Source organism: Monodon monoceros, unplaced genomic scaffold, assembly GCF_005190385.1.
Source record: "Monodon monoceros isolate NGI ecotype Baffin Bay Population unplaced genomic scaffold, NGI_Narwhal_1 Super_Scaffold_22, whole genome shotgun sequence".
Lineage (NCBI taxonomy): Eukaryota > Metazoa > Chordata > Mammalia > Artiodactyla > Monodontidae > Monodon > Monodon monoceros.
In genome coordinates this window covers 117437932-117452181 of record NW_021703779.1, presented here as the reverse complement: position 1 = coordinate 117452181, position 14250 = coordinate 117437932, and the positions used below count along the sequence as shown (strand labels likewise).

The window sequence follows — 14250 nt, the reverse complement described above, 5'->3', positions numbered from 1 at the left end:
TTTAATAGTCACAGTACGCTGCATGACTCAGCAATGCACAATAATCAAAATAATGTTTGCATAGATAATATTGAATTTATTTTTTTATTGGAGTATAGTTGCTTTACGATATTGTGTTAGTTTCTGCTGTAGGGCAAAGTGAATCAGCTATACATATACCCTGTCATTTTTGGATTTCTTTCCCATTTAGGTCACCATACAGCATTGAGAAGAGTTCCCTGTGCTATACAGTAGGTTCTCATTAGTTATCTATTTTATACATAGTAGTGTATATATGTCAATCCTAATCTCCCAAATCATCCCACCTCCCTCCTTCCCCTTCCCCCCCACACCCCGGTATCCATACGTCCATTCTCTAAGTCTGTGTCTCGATTTCTGCTTTGCAAATAAGTTCATCTGTATCATTTTTCTAGATTCTACATATAAGCAATATTATATGATATTTGTTTTTCTCTTTCTGACTTACTTGTCTCTAGGTGCATCCACATCTCTGCAAATTGCACAATTTCGTTCCTTTTTATGGCTGAGTAATATTCCATTGTATATATGTACCACATCTTCTTTATCCATTCTTCTGTTGATGGACATTTAGGTTGCTTCCATGTCCTGGCTTCCATGTATGTAGTGCTGCAGTGAGCATTGGGGTGCATGTATTTTTTGGAATTATGGTTTTCTCTGGATATATGCCCAGGAGTGGGATTGCTGGGTCATATGGTAGTTCTATTTTTAGTTTGTTAGGGAACCTCCATACTGTTATCCACAGTGGCTGTACCAATTGACACTCCCACCAACAGTGTAAGAGAGTTCCCTTTTCTCCACACCCTCTCCAGCATTTATTGTTTGTAGATTTTTTGATGATGGCCATTCTGACTGGTGTGAGATGATATCTCATTGTAGTTTTGATTTGCATTTCTCTAATGATTAGTGTTGTTGAGCATCCTTTCATGTGTTTATTGGCAATCTGTATGTCTTCTTTGGATAAATGTCTATTTAGGCCTTCTGCCCATTTTTTGATTGGGTTGTTTGTTTTTTTTAATATTGAGCTGCATGAGCTGTTTATATATTTTGGAGATTAACCCTTTGTCCATTGATTCATTTGCAAATATTTTCTCCCATTCTGAGGGTTGTCTTTCATCTTGTTTATGGTTTCCTTTTCTGCACATATAATATTGATTTTAAAATTATAACTAATGAGAGAATAGAGATATAGGTTTGGTGGGAGGGAATAAGAAAAATAAATCCTGTTTTCCATAGTTGCAACATAATAGCTGCATAAATGTAAAAATAGATAAACAGATGTAGATGCAAATGTTTAAAAAATATGGAAATGAAACTGAGTCCCCCTAAAACCCAAGTTCTCCTGCCAAGTTTAGGATTAACCTCTCTATCCAAAGCTTTATTCCCTTTCTTGTCCCCTCTGACCTCAATCCTGTGTTACCTAAATACTAACCAACCAGAATCAGATGACTACAATTGCTGTTGTCGATAACATCGTTAACATACAGACTAAGGTTGTTTCTCCAGGACAAGATGAGCTAACAGACAACCCCCTGCCACCCGTCATAGACCACCAGACCAGAGACTTGTAAAGCATAGGCATCTTGACTGCCAAAACTGTGATTAAGAAATGTCACAAGACAATAATTAACCACAGTTTCTTGTTTCTTCCCCATTAAAGAACTCAAAGACCAACTTGGAAACTTGGAGTGGATCTAAGGCTGTCTCCCACTCCCTTGCTTGGCACCCTACAAGTAAACACTGTTTTGTTTTGTTTTGTTTTGTTTGCGGTACGTGGGCCTCTCACTGTTGTGGCCTCTCCTGTTGCGGAGCACAGGCTCCGGACGCGCAGGCTCAGCAACCATGGCTCACGGGCCTAGCCGCTCCGCGGCACACGGGATCTTCCTGGACCAGGGCACGAACCCACGTCCCCTGCATCGGCAGGCGGCCTCTCAACCACTGCGCCACCAGGGAAGCCCAAACACTGTTTTTTACTTCATCACAACCTGGTGTCAGTAGATTGGCTTTGCTGTGCATCTGGTGAGCAAACCCGAGTTTGGTTTGGTAACAACAGAAATATATACCAGAGCAGGAAAAAATGCTGAAAGAGATAAAAGTGGTTGCCTCTGGAGAACAGGACTGGACTAAGGCATGGGGGTAAGGGACTCCTGTTGTTCTTTTCAAGACTTGTAATACAATTTAATTTTTTAAATTGTGTAATTGAATATATGATTTTTGGAAGAATTTTGTAAAATAAACTGAGTGCCTAACACTGTGCATGACAACCTTTTACTGAATGATGAATAATGGACACGTTCCCCATTGTAGTGAGCAGCATCCACATTGCCTGTTACCTCTACAACCACCTAAGGACTGTGTTTGGGAACCTGAGTTCGAATTCTGACTATGCTAGGTACTGGCTAGGAGACCTCAGGCACGGGACTTCATCTCTCTTAGCTTCAGTTTCTTCAGCTGTAAAATGGAGATAATACCACAACTGTTAAAGGGTTGTTGTGAAGAATTCATGAGTCACTAGTGAAAGCAAAAGTAATGATGCCATGTTCCTTCTTAGAAGACCTCAAAGACTCCTGTTGCCTTTGAAACAAAGTCAAACTCCTTCAAAGAACTCCACTGTCTATACTCAGCTCTCTGTTTTTCTAATGTATCTCCCACTACAATCCTACAGGCATTTTACAATCCAGCCATATCAGATTATTTGCCATTCCCCAAGTGCTTTCACATATGTACCTTTTTGCTTGCTAACCCTCCACCTGGAATGCCTCCTCTCTGATTCTCCCCACCCTGCTACCTCACTATATCCACCTGTAGCGGTCCTGCCCTTTCCTCATTGCCCAGCTCAAACCAGTCTTCTTTTTGCAGACTTCCTTAAATTTCACCAGTCACAAGTCATCTCCCCATCCCCAATACTCCCGTTAGGCTCTGTAGCTCTACTGTTACCACAGTTCTTTGTACATAACTGCTGCTTCCTCCAGACCAGTGTTTTGTAGTGTGGATCAGAATTACTTGGAGTTCTTGGTAGCAATTCAGACTCCAGGGCTCCACCCCAGCCCTGTGGAATCAAAAGCTCTGCAGATGAGTGCTGAAAATCTGCAGTTTCACCAGCTCTCCAGGTGATTCTTAGGCTTACTTAAGTTCTAGAACATTTGCCCTACACTGAGACACCCCTCAAAAGAATCATACCTCATACTTCTGTGGATTCTTTCTCTCTCTGTATCTGTTGCCCTGGATATAGTAATCATTCAATAAACAAATTTACATATTAATTTAATGTGGCCGCAAGGGGATCTTGGAATGGAAGTCATAAATGCAAATCCCAAGAATTTTACAACACCTTCTCCAACTTAGTTTTCAGTGAATTTTACTCTAAAGGCAAGGGAAAGCACTCAAGATCTTAAGGCTATCACAATGTATTATTCTCTCTTCTCTCCACATTTCCTAATCCACTATTAAGTTTTCAGAAATGTAAAACAAAAGGTATAGCTTTTAATTTCTACTATACTAGAAAAAGAACTCTGTGTAGCAATTCTTAATCAGAATGAGAATAATGTTCTTGCCCTCCATCCCTGCAGCTTTTAATATCTGTACACTATATTTAATCATCTAGGCCCCTTAATTTACTGACATTTAAATGATCTCAAATTAGATTTCCTGGAGCACTGTTCCAAATAAGTAACTTTTTCAGATAACGCAAGGTCTTATTAGTCGCAAATCATGCCACCGGTTGCCACTTGCAGCTTCTACACCTTCTTGAAAATTTACCCTATTTAAAGGATATTTTTTCCATGTGGTCAGAGTCTATATAACTATGTAACCATCTGAGTTTTTACATTTTAGCCAGAATAATGTCAAAATAGTGTAACATAATAGAGAAGAGCCTTCTTTCTCATCCTTAGTGCAAAGCAAGTTTGAGCACTTTAAATACTTTACATTTAAGTATGCGATAATATTTTTATATTTATGCCATATTATTTTCACATATATCATTACGTTGGCTCCTCAAAATATCCCTGTGAGGCTAATAGACTTGCTATGTATGCAGCTATGGTCAACTTATCCATGACAAAGGAGGCAAGGATATACAATGGAGAAAAGACAGTCTCTTCAATAAGTGGTGCTGGGAAAATTGGATAGCTACATGTAAAAGAATGAAATTAGGACACTCCCTAACACCATACACAAAAATAAACTCAAAATGGATTAAAGACCTAAATGTAAGGCCAGACACTATAAAACTCTTAAAGGAAAACATAGGCAGAACACTCTATGACATAAATCACAGCAAGATCCTTTTTGACCCACCTCCTAGAGTAATGGAAATAAAAACAAAAATAAACAAATGGGACCTAATGAAACTTAAAAGCTTTTGCACAGCAAAGGAAACTATAAACAAGACGAAAATACAGCCCTCAGAATGGGAGAAAATATTTGCAAATGAATCAACAGAGAAAGGATTAATCTCCAAAATGTATAAACAGCTCATGCAGCTCAATAGTAAAAAAACAAACAGCCCAATCAAAAAATGGGCAGAAGACCTAAATAGACATCTCTCTAAAGAAGACATACAGATGGCCAAGAGGCACATGAAAAGCTGCTCAACATCACTAATTATTAGAGAAATGCAAATCAAAACTACAATGAGTATCACCTCCCACTGGTTAGAATGGGCATCATCAGAAAATCTACAAACAACAAATGCTGGAGAGGGTGTGGAGAAAAAAGAACCCTCTTGTATTGTTGTTGAGAATGTAAACTGATACAGCCACTATGGAGAACAGTATGGAGATTCCTCAAAAAACTAAAAATGGAACTACCATATGACCCAGCAATCCCACTACTGGGCATGTACCCTGAGAAAACCATAATTCAAAAAGAGTCGTGTACCACAATGTTCACTGCAGCACTATTTACAATAGCCAGGACATGGAAGCAACCTAAGGGTCCATCAATAGATGAATGGATAAAGAAGATGTGGCACATATATACAATGGAATATTACTCAGCCATAAAAGGAAACGAAATTGAGTTATTTGTAGTGAAGAGGATGGACCTAGAGTCTGTCATACAGAGTGAAGTAAGTCAGAAACAGAAAAACAAATACCATATGCTAACACATATATGTGGAATCTAAAAAAAAATTGGTTCTGAAGAACCTAGGGTCAGGACAGGAATAAAGACGCAGACGTAGAGAATGGACTTGAGGACACAGAGAGGGGGAAGAAGTGAGAGAGTAGCATGGACATATATACACTACCAAATGTAAAATACACAGCTAGTCAGAAGCAGCTGCATAGCACAGGGAAATCAGCTCAGTGCTTTGTGACCAACTAGAGGGGTGGGATAGGGAGGGTGGAGGGAGATGCAAGAGAGAGGGGATATGGGGATATATGTATACGTATAGCTTACTCACTTTGTTATACATCAGAAACTAACACAACATTGTAAAGCAATTATACTCCAATAAAGATGTTAAAAAAAAATAAGACACATGCACCCCAATGTTCATTGCAGCGCTGTTTACAATAATGAGGTCATGGAAGCAACCTAAATGCCCACTGACAGATGAATGGATAAAGAAGATGTGGTGCATATATACAATGGAATATTACTCAGCCCTAAAAAGGAATGTAATTGGGTCATTTGTAGAGATGTGGATGGACCTAGAGACTGTCATACAGAGTGAAGTAAGTCAGAAAGAGAAAAACCAATATCGTATATTAACACATATATGTGGAATCTAGAAAAATGGTACAGATGAACCAGTTTGCAAGGCAGAAATAGAGACACAGATGTAGAGAACAAACGTATGGACACCAAGGGGGAAAAGTGGTGAGGGGTGGTGGTGGGATGAATTGGGAGATTGGGATTGACATATATACACTAATATGTATAAAATAGATAACTAATAAGAACCTGCTGCATAAAATAATAAATAAAACTAAAAAAAAAGAATGTATGCAGCACAAGAATAAAACATGAATGCCAGCTCAGAGGCAATGAAGTATAAAACCAGAAATTGCTTCTTAATTCCTTTGTCAATTAAAAATAAATAAAAGTAAGTTAAGAGCTTGGCCTTACAGTTTTTCATTTTTTGTTTTTTTAAACAAAATTCACATTTTATTTAGGTTGAAATGAACTATACAAAATTGATTTTCTTCACCAAAAATAACAGCAATATTTTCTGTATTATTCCTAGATAAACCACAAAACACTTATCTTTGTAGGTTTTCCAGGTTTTGCTTGTAAATCAAGATGAGGCAATAGATACAGTCGTGGAAAAAGACAGAAGAAAACAGACGTATCAATTGTCACTATCAATGACCTCTGATCCTGTCTTGACCATGAAACAGAAATGTTCAACATATACCTGCCAAAAAGCTTATGAAGATGTAGGCTCAATAAAGGAATGTAAACAGCAAGAACCAGATGTGGAACAATGGCAGGCTCTTCCATTCAAACTTTAACTATAACTTGTTCCTTTAACTTCATTTGATAAAGACAAAATCTACACTGAAATCCTTGTATGGCGATCTCACACGTTTCTCTTACAGTCTGACAATTTTCTTAATGGTCCCTTACAGATTTTTAACAGCATACTAAAAACTCCTACTATTCAAAGATCAGTCATGAGCTTCATTGTAACGTTTCATAAAATGTATTCCTTCCTCCCATACTCCTCAAAGTTTATTTCTTCAAAGAACTGATAACTCAATACCTGACAATTGGATCCACAGTGATAAATTTTATGTCTAAAATGACTTAATTAATACAATTCCAAACTGCCATTAGCAAAGATCACACAGAGTGTAACATGGTACTTTCAGTGCTATCTTCTGGAAGAACAGTTAGGTCTCCAAAGCATGGGAGTTCAAATGGGCCATTTAAACAGGCAGATTATCAATGACTAATGTACTCAATGGGAGGCCTACAGGTCAAGATATTCAGTGATTAAGTGGCCTGCGTACACCTTACAACTTTTCTGTAAGATATTTTCAAATTTCTTACAGATTTTTTCAAATATCAAATATAAGAAAAAGCCTATTTTAAAAGTCTCTTAAGGGGCTTTCCTGGTGGCGCAGTGGTTGAGAGTCCGCCTGCCGATGCAGGGGACACGGGTTCATGCCCCGGTCCAGGAAGATGCCACATGCCGCGGAGCGGCTGGGCCCGTGAGCCATGGCCGCTGAATCTGCACGCCCGGAGCCTGTGCTCCGCAACGGGAGAGGCCACAACAGTGAGAGGCCCGCGTACCGCAAAAAAAAAAAAAAAAAAAAGTCTCTTAAGTATTTAAATGGTCTCTGAATTATCTGTAGGAAGCACTTGTATAGAGTTTGATATATGTATCCACCATTAAATCCAAATCATGTTTTATATTAAAATTTATGTTAAGCAAAGCCAAGTTACTTGAATTTTGGTCTGTCAAAGTGTTCCTCAGGTATGCTTTGAGATGCTTTTGCCCATTTTCTTAGCATTCATTCTCAACCTTCATCACAGGAAGAATACATAGGACCTTCAGCAATGCATAAACATTAGGAAAAAACTTGATGTCTAGCCGATGAAGGGTTTCATAAATAGTGGTGGAAGTTTTATATCTTTCCCTCTGTGTTTCCACTTGATTCTCCAACACTGCAGCTCAGCAGACAGCGTGTCAGGATTAGGTAAATCACTTCCGTACATGTCAGCATGATGCTCCTCTGATGTATTAAATTTGAGCTGTCCCATGACAGAGGGTACCAGAGATAAGCATTTAAGAGCTTTGAGGTGCTTTTCAAAGAATATATCTTTCAGTTCCTGAATAATGTGTTCCACTGTTGGAACACTTAGAGTTTCTTTATAGTAACTCTCAGAGGTTAGCTGAGATTCCAGGTTACTATGCTGAGCTCTGTGAAATTTCCCTGGGAGTTTCATCTGAATACCAAGTTTGGTTGCCAAATTTGTGGCTTCCTCAAATGAAAATTCATGATAAACTTCGATATTTTCCATCACTTCATTTAGTGAATGCAGCACTGCAGTCAAACTGCTGGCCTCAGAGAAGACATCAGAGGTTTGCCCCTGAAGATTTTTCCCAAAGGCTCTTGTAAAACATAGAACATTTTTAAGAACAACAATGGTAACGATGAAATCACAATCTGTTACCACACTACAGAGTACAACTGCTCGGCCAGCTATACAGTTATTCCATTTAACATTTGTGTCACTATTTATACCATCTAAACACAAAATAAGTGCTTGTAGGAGGTCCACTAAGATTTCAAAAGCATCATGCCTGCCTGTCCACTGAGAATGGCAAATTTCCTTCAGTTCTTTTGCCTGTTTCTCATTGTTCTGAAAGAGGACAGAAATTACATTGTCAAACTCTAAAATCAGTTCTAGGGGCTTCCCTGGTGGCGCAGTGGTTGAGAGTCCGCCTGCTGATGCAGGGGACACGGGTTCGTGCCCCGGTCCGGGAGGATCCCACATGCCGCAGAGCGGCTGGGCCCATGAGCCATGGCCGCTGAGCCTGCGCTCCGCAATGGGAGAGGCCACGGCAGTGAGAGGCCCGCGTACCGCAAAAAAAAAAAGAATCAAAATTTCAAATAAAGATTTTAAGTATTCTTTGTTTTCCTTCTCTTCAAGGGTTAAAGGTAAAATGTCTTCATCCTGCTCTTCACCCCCTTCTTCTGCACTGGGGTTCTGAACATTGCTGTTGTTTATTTCCTTATGGTTTGGTTCCTGTTCAGAAGTTTCATCAGTTTTTTTCTGTTTCAGTGTCGTGATTTCATCTTCACTCAATTCTTTATTTGTTTTCTGTGTCTACTGTGTGGATTATTCAAAGAGCTGGTAAGATCAAATATTGTTGGTATTGCATTATCTTGAAGAACTGTTCTATAAGGACTCTCCCAATGACTTCACAAGTATCTGCTTCAATTAATTTTGAGAATAAAATAACCCAATCATTCTTCAGTTTTCTGATGCCTCTGCAAAATGTATAGTTCTACAGATCATAGAAGTCTCAAAGTGGCACACAATCGATAATGTTTATATAGTTGATCAGGTGTTTTATCTTCTTAGTCTGCTCTCCTACAATTCTCCACCCACTTCTGGCATCTGGCTGGATCCCGCCGGAACCTGATAAAGGCCAGGTCCGACTGCGTACTCATCCCCGTGCAGTTGGGGGCATCGTCCTCTGCACGCCGGCCGGCCCAGCCCTCCCCTCCCCGCCTCCTCAGGGCAGCCAGCCCGCCCGTAGGGGCCGGAGAGGGGAGGCCTTACAGTTTTTAAAAAGACATTTCTGAAAGTGAGGATTGTGAATCCATATGCTGTATTTCTAATACCCAGGGAGCCCTTACAAGATACATCTGATGAAAAGCAAAGCAGAGATTCTGGGGTACTGCCTAAAATAAAAACCTACCACTTTGTAAATTTGCATTTACTTTAATATTTATCATTGACTAAAAACCCAGTCAGTTAACAATTGTAAATATGAAACGCCCAAAAGCAAACTCATCAGTTGGAGTCTTTTTACATTTCCCTTACAGACCATGATTATCTGTTTGGACTAAAGTCCTATTATTTTATCACAACTATTATTGCTTCCCAGGAAGCAGTGATTGAGGTTTGGCCAAGCGTGTGAATTGCACAAATCATACATTTCTTCTTATGGGTTTCATTAACCTCAATATTTGGCACTACTAGAGTAATAAACAATTAGAATTCAACAATGAGATATCAATAAGGCACTATGTAATAAATATGTTACTATTCTAAAGAATTACTAGAGAAAACAGGTTAATGGACCGTGGTACATTATGAAAACCTTAGATTCAGTATGTCAGAACTGGAAGAGCTCTCAGAGGAAGTGCTGCTTCAGATCACTGACTTAGTCTTGGAGTCAGTAGTCTTCTGGATCCCTGTCCAGTATACTTCCAAGTTTGGGATTTTTTATTTGTGTGTGTGTGTGTGTGTGTGTGTGTGTGTGCATGCATTTCAGTAAATATATTTCCTGTTTGAGGTTCATATCAATTTGGTTAATTCCAAGATTTTTCTCTAGAGCAAATCATAATCTAACCAAGTTTCATAGAGATAAGTTCCCATTTATGGATATTAACTCTTGTTAGTTCTTCACCCGTGACATATTCATATTTGGAAGAAAAAGAAAGATAATGGGGAGAACTTCCACATTACAAGCATTTTCCATTGTTTATAAACATAATTTTTCACATGTGGCTTCTTAGATTTATATTAAAATGTTATGTACCAAGCAATTAGCTATAGAATCATTTCTGTGGTCTTCTAAAGACAATTGTACCAGTTAATTTATTTTAGACAAACTAAGAAACTAGGTAAACAGAAAAACCTTCTTGAAAATGGAATTGCACAGCAATGACAAATGCATGGGTCTTTTTAGTGACTTCATAGAAGCCCATTGCCACAATATATCCTTCTAAACTCTCAAGAGAATGGACTTGAGGACTCGGGGAGGGGGAAGGGTAAGCTGCGACAAAGTGCGAGAGTGACACTGACATATATACACTACCAAATGCAAAATAGATAGCTAGTGGGAAACAGGTGCATAGCACAGGGAGATCAGCTCGGTGCTTTGTGACCACCTAGAGGGGGGGATAGGGAGGGTGGGAGGGAGACGCAAGAGGGAGGAGATATGGGGATGTATGTATATGTATAGCTGATTCACTTTGTTATACAGCAGAAACTAACACAACATTGTAAAGCAATTATAGTCTAATAAAGATGTTTAAAAAAAATAAACTCTCAAGAGCGGACAGCATAATCATATAATAACCGTTCAAACTTTTTCTCTGATTTGGCTTCAACAGCTTTTTTTTTTTTTTGGCGGTATGCGGGCCTCTCACTGTTGTGGCCTCTCCCATTGCGGAGCGCTGGCTCAGTGGCCATGGCTCACGGGCCCAGCCGCCCCGCGGCATGTGGGATCTTCCCGGACCGGGGCACGAACCCGTGTCCCCTGCATCGGCAGGCGGACTCTCAACCACTGCGCCACCAGGGAAGCCCTCAACAGCTATTCTGACGCAATGCTCTCCTTGAAGGACACATCAGCCTTGTATAATCCTTCCTTAGAACTTTACATGATGCTGTAAACCAAGACCAAGCTCCTCACTCACATTATCAGGGCATTTTGTCTCGTAGCCTTATCAACTAAACGTGCAGTTTGTTGCTTTTTCTTTGCTTACATCTCCCACTTACTCAAATGAGCTGACTTATTTGCCCACTTATCAGCTTTTATCTAGATAGTAGAGTTTAGAGGAGAGCTCCATGCCAACCCCCTTAAGGGAGAACTGCAAGCTATAAAACTTCTCAGCTGTGGTGTGGAATTGGCCCCTCAGCAGCAATGTACTCCGCTACTTATATTGCCTGTCACCTGCCCCCTTTTGTTTCAGTGTTTCTCTGTGGCGCAAAGGATATGGGGAGCTGATACTATAGTGATCTTGCTTTTGTTGACTATATAATACATTGTCTGAATCTATTTGGGCTAATTGGGTTTTTTTCCAGCAGAATCTGTCATGGAGTCTGACATACTGTGTATCAGTAAACGTCTCAAACTCCAGAGTAAGACAACCTGAATATAAATCCCAACCCTCTCACTTATGAGCTGTGTGATCTCGGGCAAGGTGCATAAACTTTCTGTGTCGTCATTTCTTCATGTTATGTATCATCTAAGTCTCCATGACAGTAAAACAGCAAGTTGCTGTGTCAAAGTCCATTCAGTGTCATAAAATGAGCTATGCCACTTTTTTCATCAGCCATCACATATTCATTGAATAACTATGCACTAGACTTTACAGAAAATACAGCTTTAAAGACACGGAATCTGTCCCCATGAAACCACTTCGTTGGGAATACTGGAGTAAAGGACATGCACTTAATGAGTAATATGCAAAATAAACCCTCCAAGAGTTCAGAGGAGAGACAGACCACTTTGACCTGGGGCCAGAGTGTGGATAAAATCTAGATATCTTCTCCATTTAATCCCTAATATGTTTTAGCAAAACCATAGTTGTCTTTCCTCACTATTCCAGAAATGTATCAACCATTCTTTAGTTAAATGATTTTAGACACCAACATTATAATGATAAACTCATAACTTACACAGTATGAGCACAAAAAGACCTATTTTTTTGTTCATCTTGTGAAACTTATTTTTGTTCAACTGTTTATTTTCTGCTTAGAAAATATTATATACTCATTAAAGATATTTTAAAATACAGAAAACATTTTAAAAATCATCTATTACTCTGTTATTACCATTAACATTTTGGGATCTTTTCTCCCATTTTTTTCTATGCATTTTTACACTATTGAGCTAACATTGCATAATTTGCTTTTTAAATAACTTTCTTCCTCTTAGTTTAAAATATGTAAGACAGGAAACAAAAGTTCCACATAACTGTACTATCAGTTAACCCCAGATGACATTTTTTTTAAAGTTACACACATGATTAGAAAACTCAAACAGTATAGTAGTGCATCCTTCCACTGCACATATATCAATATATATGCTGTATAATATGCCAAAAGATCTTCTAATATGTTTTCAATCATTTGAAATTGCAAACTATGCTGTGTTGAATATTTTTATCACCACATATCACTTTATGGCTGGATAAATTTTCACCAAATTTGCAGGACATGTTTAGAATAGTCTGACTCAAAATATAGGCTATTTGAAATACAGGAGCTTCACTTTTTGTGAAACTTCACTTCATAAAAACATGCTTCAAAGCAGCTATAGCAGAGGCCTCTATGACTGCTAATCAGGAAAGCACTGTCATATGCATTAAGATGCCAAGGAGAAAAAATCAAACAGTGCTTAAAGAGAAGCCCCTTTTTGAAAGTCACAGAGGCAGATACTCCAAATTATAAGCACTGCTTTTCTATTGAATTATTTCTCAAATAGATAACTCGATGTTATGTGATCCAGAGTAACAACAGGGATAGTATTCATATTATGATCATTGATAATTAACTTGAGCAGTTCAGAAGAGGCCAGCTGAAAAATAATTGCCCATTGCCTGAAGATAATGACAGCATGAAAAAGTGATGCAAAGCTGAATAGAGGTTACTAACTCCAAAGGATTAATGCAGGAAACAGAAGAAAACTTTAGAAAAAAAATCCTTAGTGATATTCAAGAAAATTTTGTATCCATAAAAGAGTAGAACAAGCTACTGCGATAAAAGGGTATAATTGTAAAGTAAACAGTTTATGAACATTATAAATATAATTTCCGGATTAAAAAAGAAAATATTGCCTCAAAATAAGGCCTAATAGCAGAAGGGACATAGCAGGAAATCAAATTAGATGTCTGGAAGATTCCATTAAAGCATTCTTTTAGAATATTTGGGGAGGGGTGGAAGGAGAGATAAGAAAGCTAAGAAAGAAAAGTTGTGAGGCATGGAGAATAGATATAAGTGAGTCAAAAGTCTTTCTAATAGAATTTCCAAATGGTGAAGGAGAGAAAGGAGAGATGGGAAAACATAATTTATGGAGTAACAGAAGATACACCTCCCCGAGCTGAAGACTATTGTTTTGAAGCAAAATACTGAAAAATAGCACACTATGGTATGTTGCTTGCAAGAATGACCACAATTTTCCCCCTCATTGTATCCGTGCCCCTTTGCAATGTGACTTTGAAGTTCCTCCCATCAAGGAGCACCTTGAATCTGACTTGGCCTTGTTGCTTGCCCAAGATATCCCACATTCCACTAATAGAATGTGGTGGAAGTAACATTGTGTTAGTTCCAAGCTGTATCTCAAGAGGCCTTGTGTGCTTCTACGCTTGCTTGGAACCAACCCTCTGATTACTATGCGAACAAGCCCAGGCTACTCTCCTGACAGGTAAGAAGTGATGTGGAGCAGACACAAGCCATCACAGCTGAAGTCTTCCTAGCACTCAGCTGACCTACCAGATTCTCACAGACACATGAGTGATCCCAGCTGAGACCAGAAGAACTGCCCAGCTGAGCTCAGGACAAATTGCCAACCCACAGACTTGAAAGAGCCAAAGGAACTACCTATGCAGATACCTGGTGGAACAGTATTTTAGGCAAAGGGATCAGTGTGTGCAAAGGCCCTGGGGTGAGAGCATGCCTGCCATTTCTCAGGCAAAGCAAGGAGGTCAGTTTGGCTGGAGTGGAGTAAGTGATGGAGGGAGGGGTAGGAGATGAAATGAAAAGAGGAGCATGGTAAAATTGTAAAAACAGCCACATATTATTCCCCTTTCTGTA

At 39.1% G+C, this 14250-nt stretch overlaps 1 pseudogene; it reads right to left on the bottom strand.

Annotated features, from left to right (window-relative positions):
• Positions 1-7299: 7299 nt before the first annotated feature.
• On the bottom strand, positions 7300-10418 carry LOC114905906 (annotated as a pseudogene).
• Positions 10419-14250: the final 3832 nt, after the last annotated feature.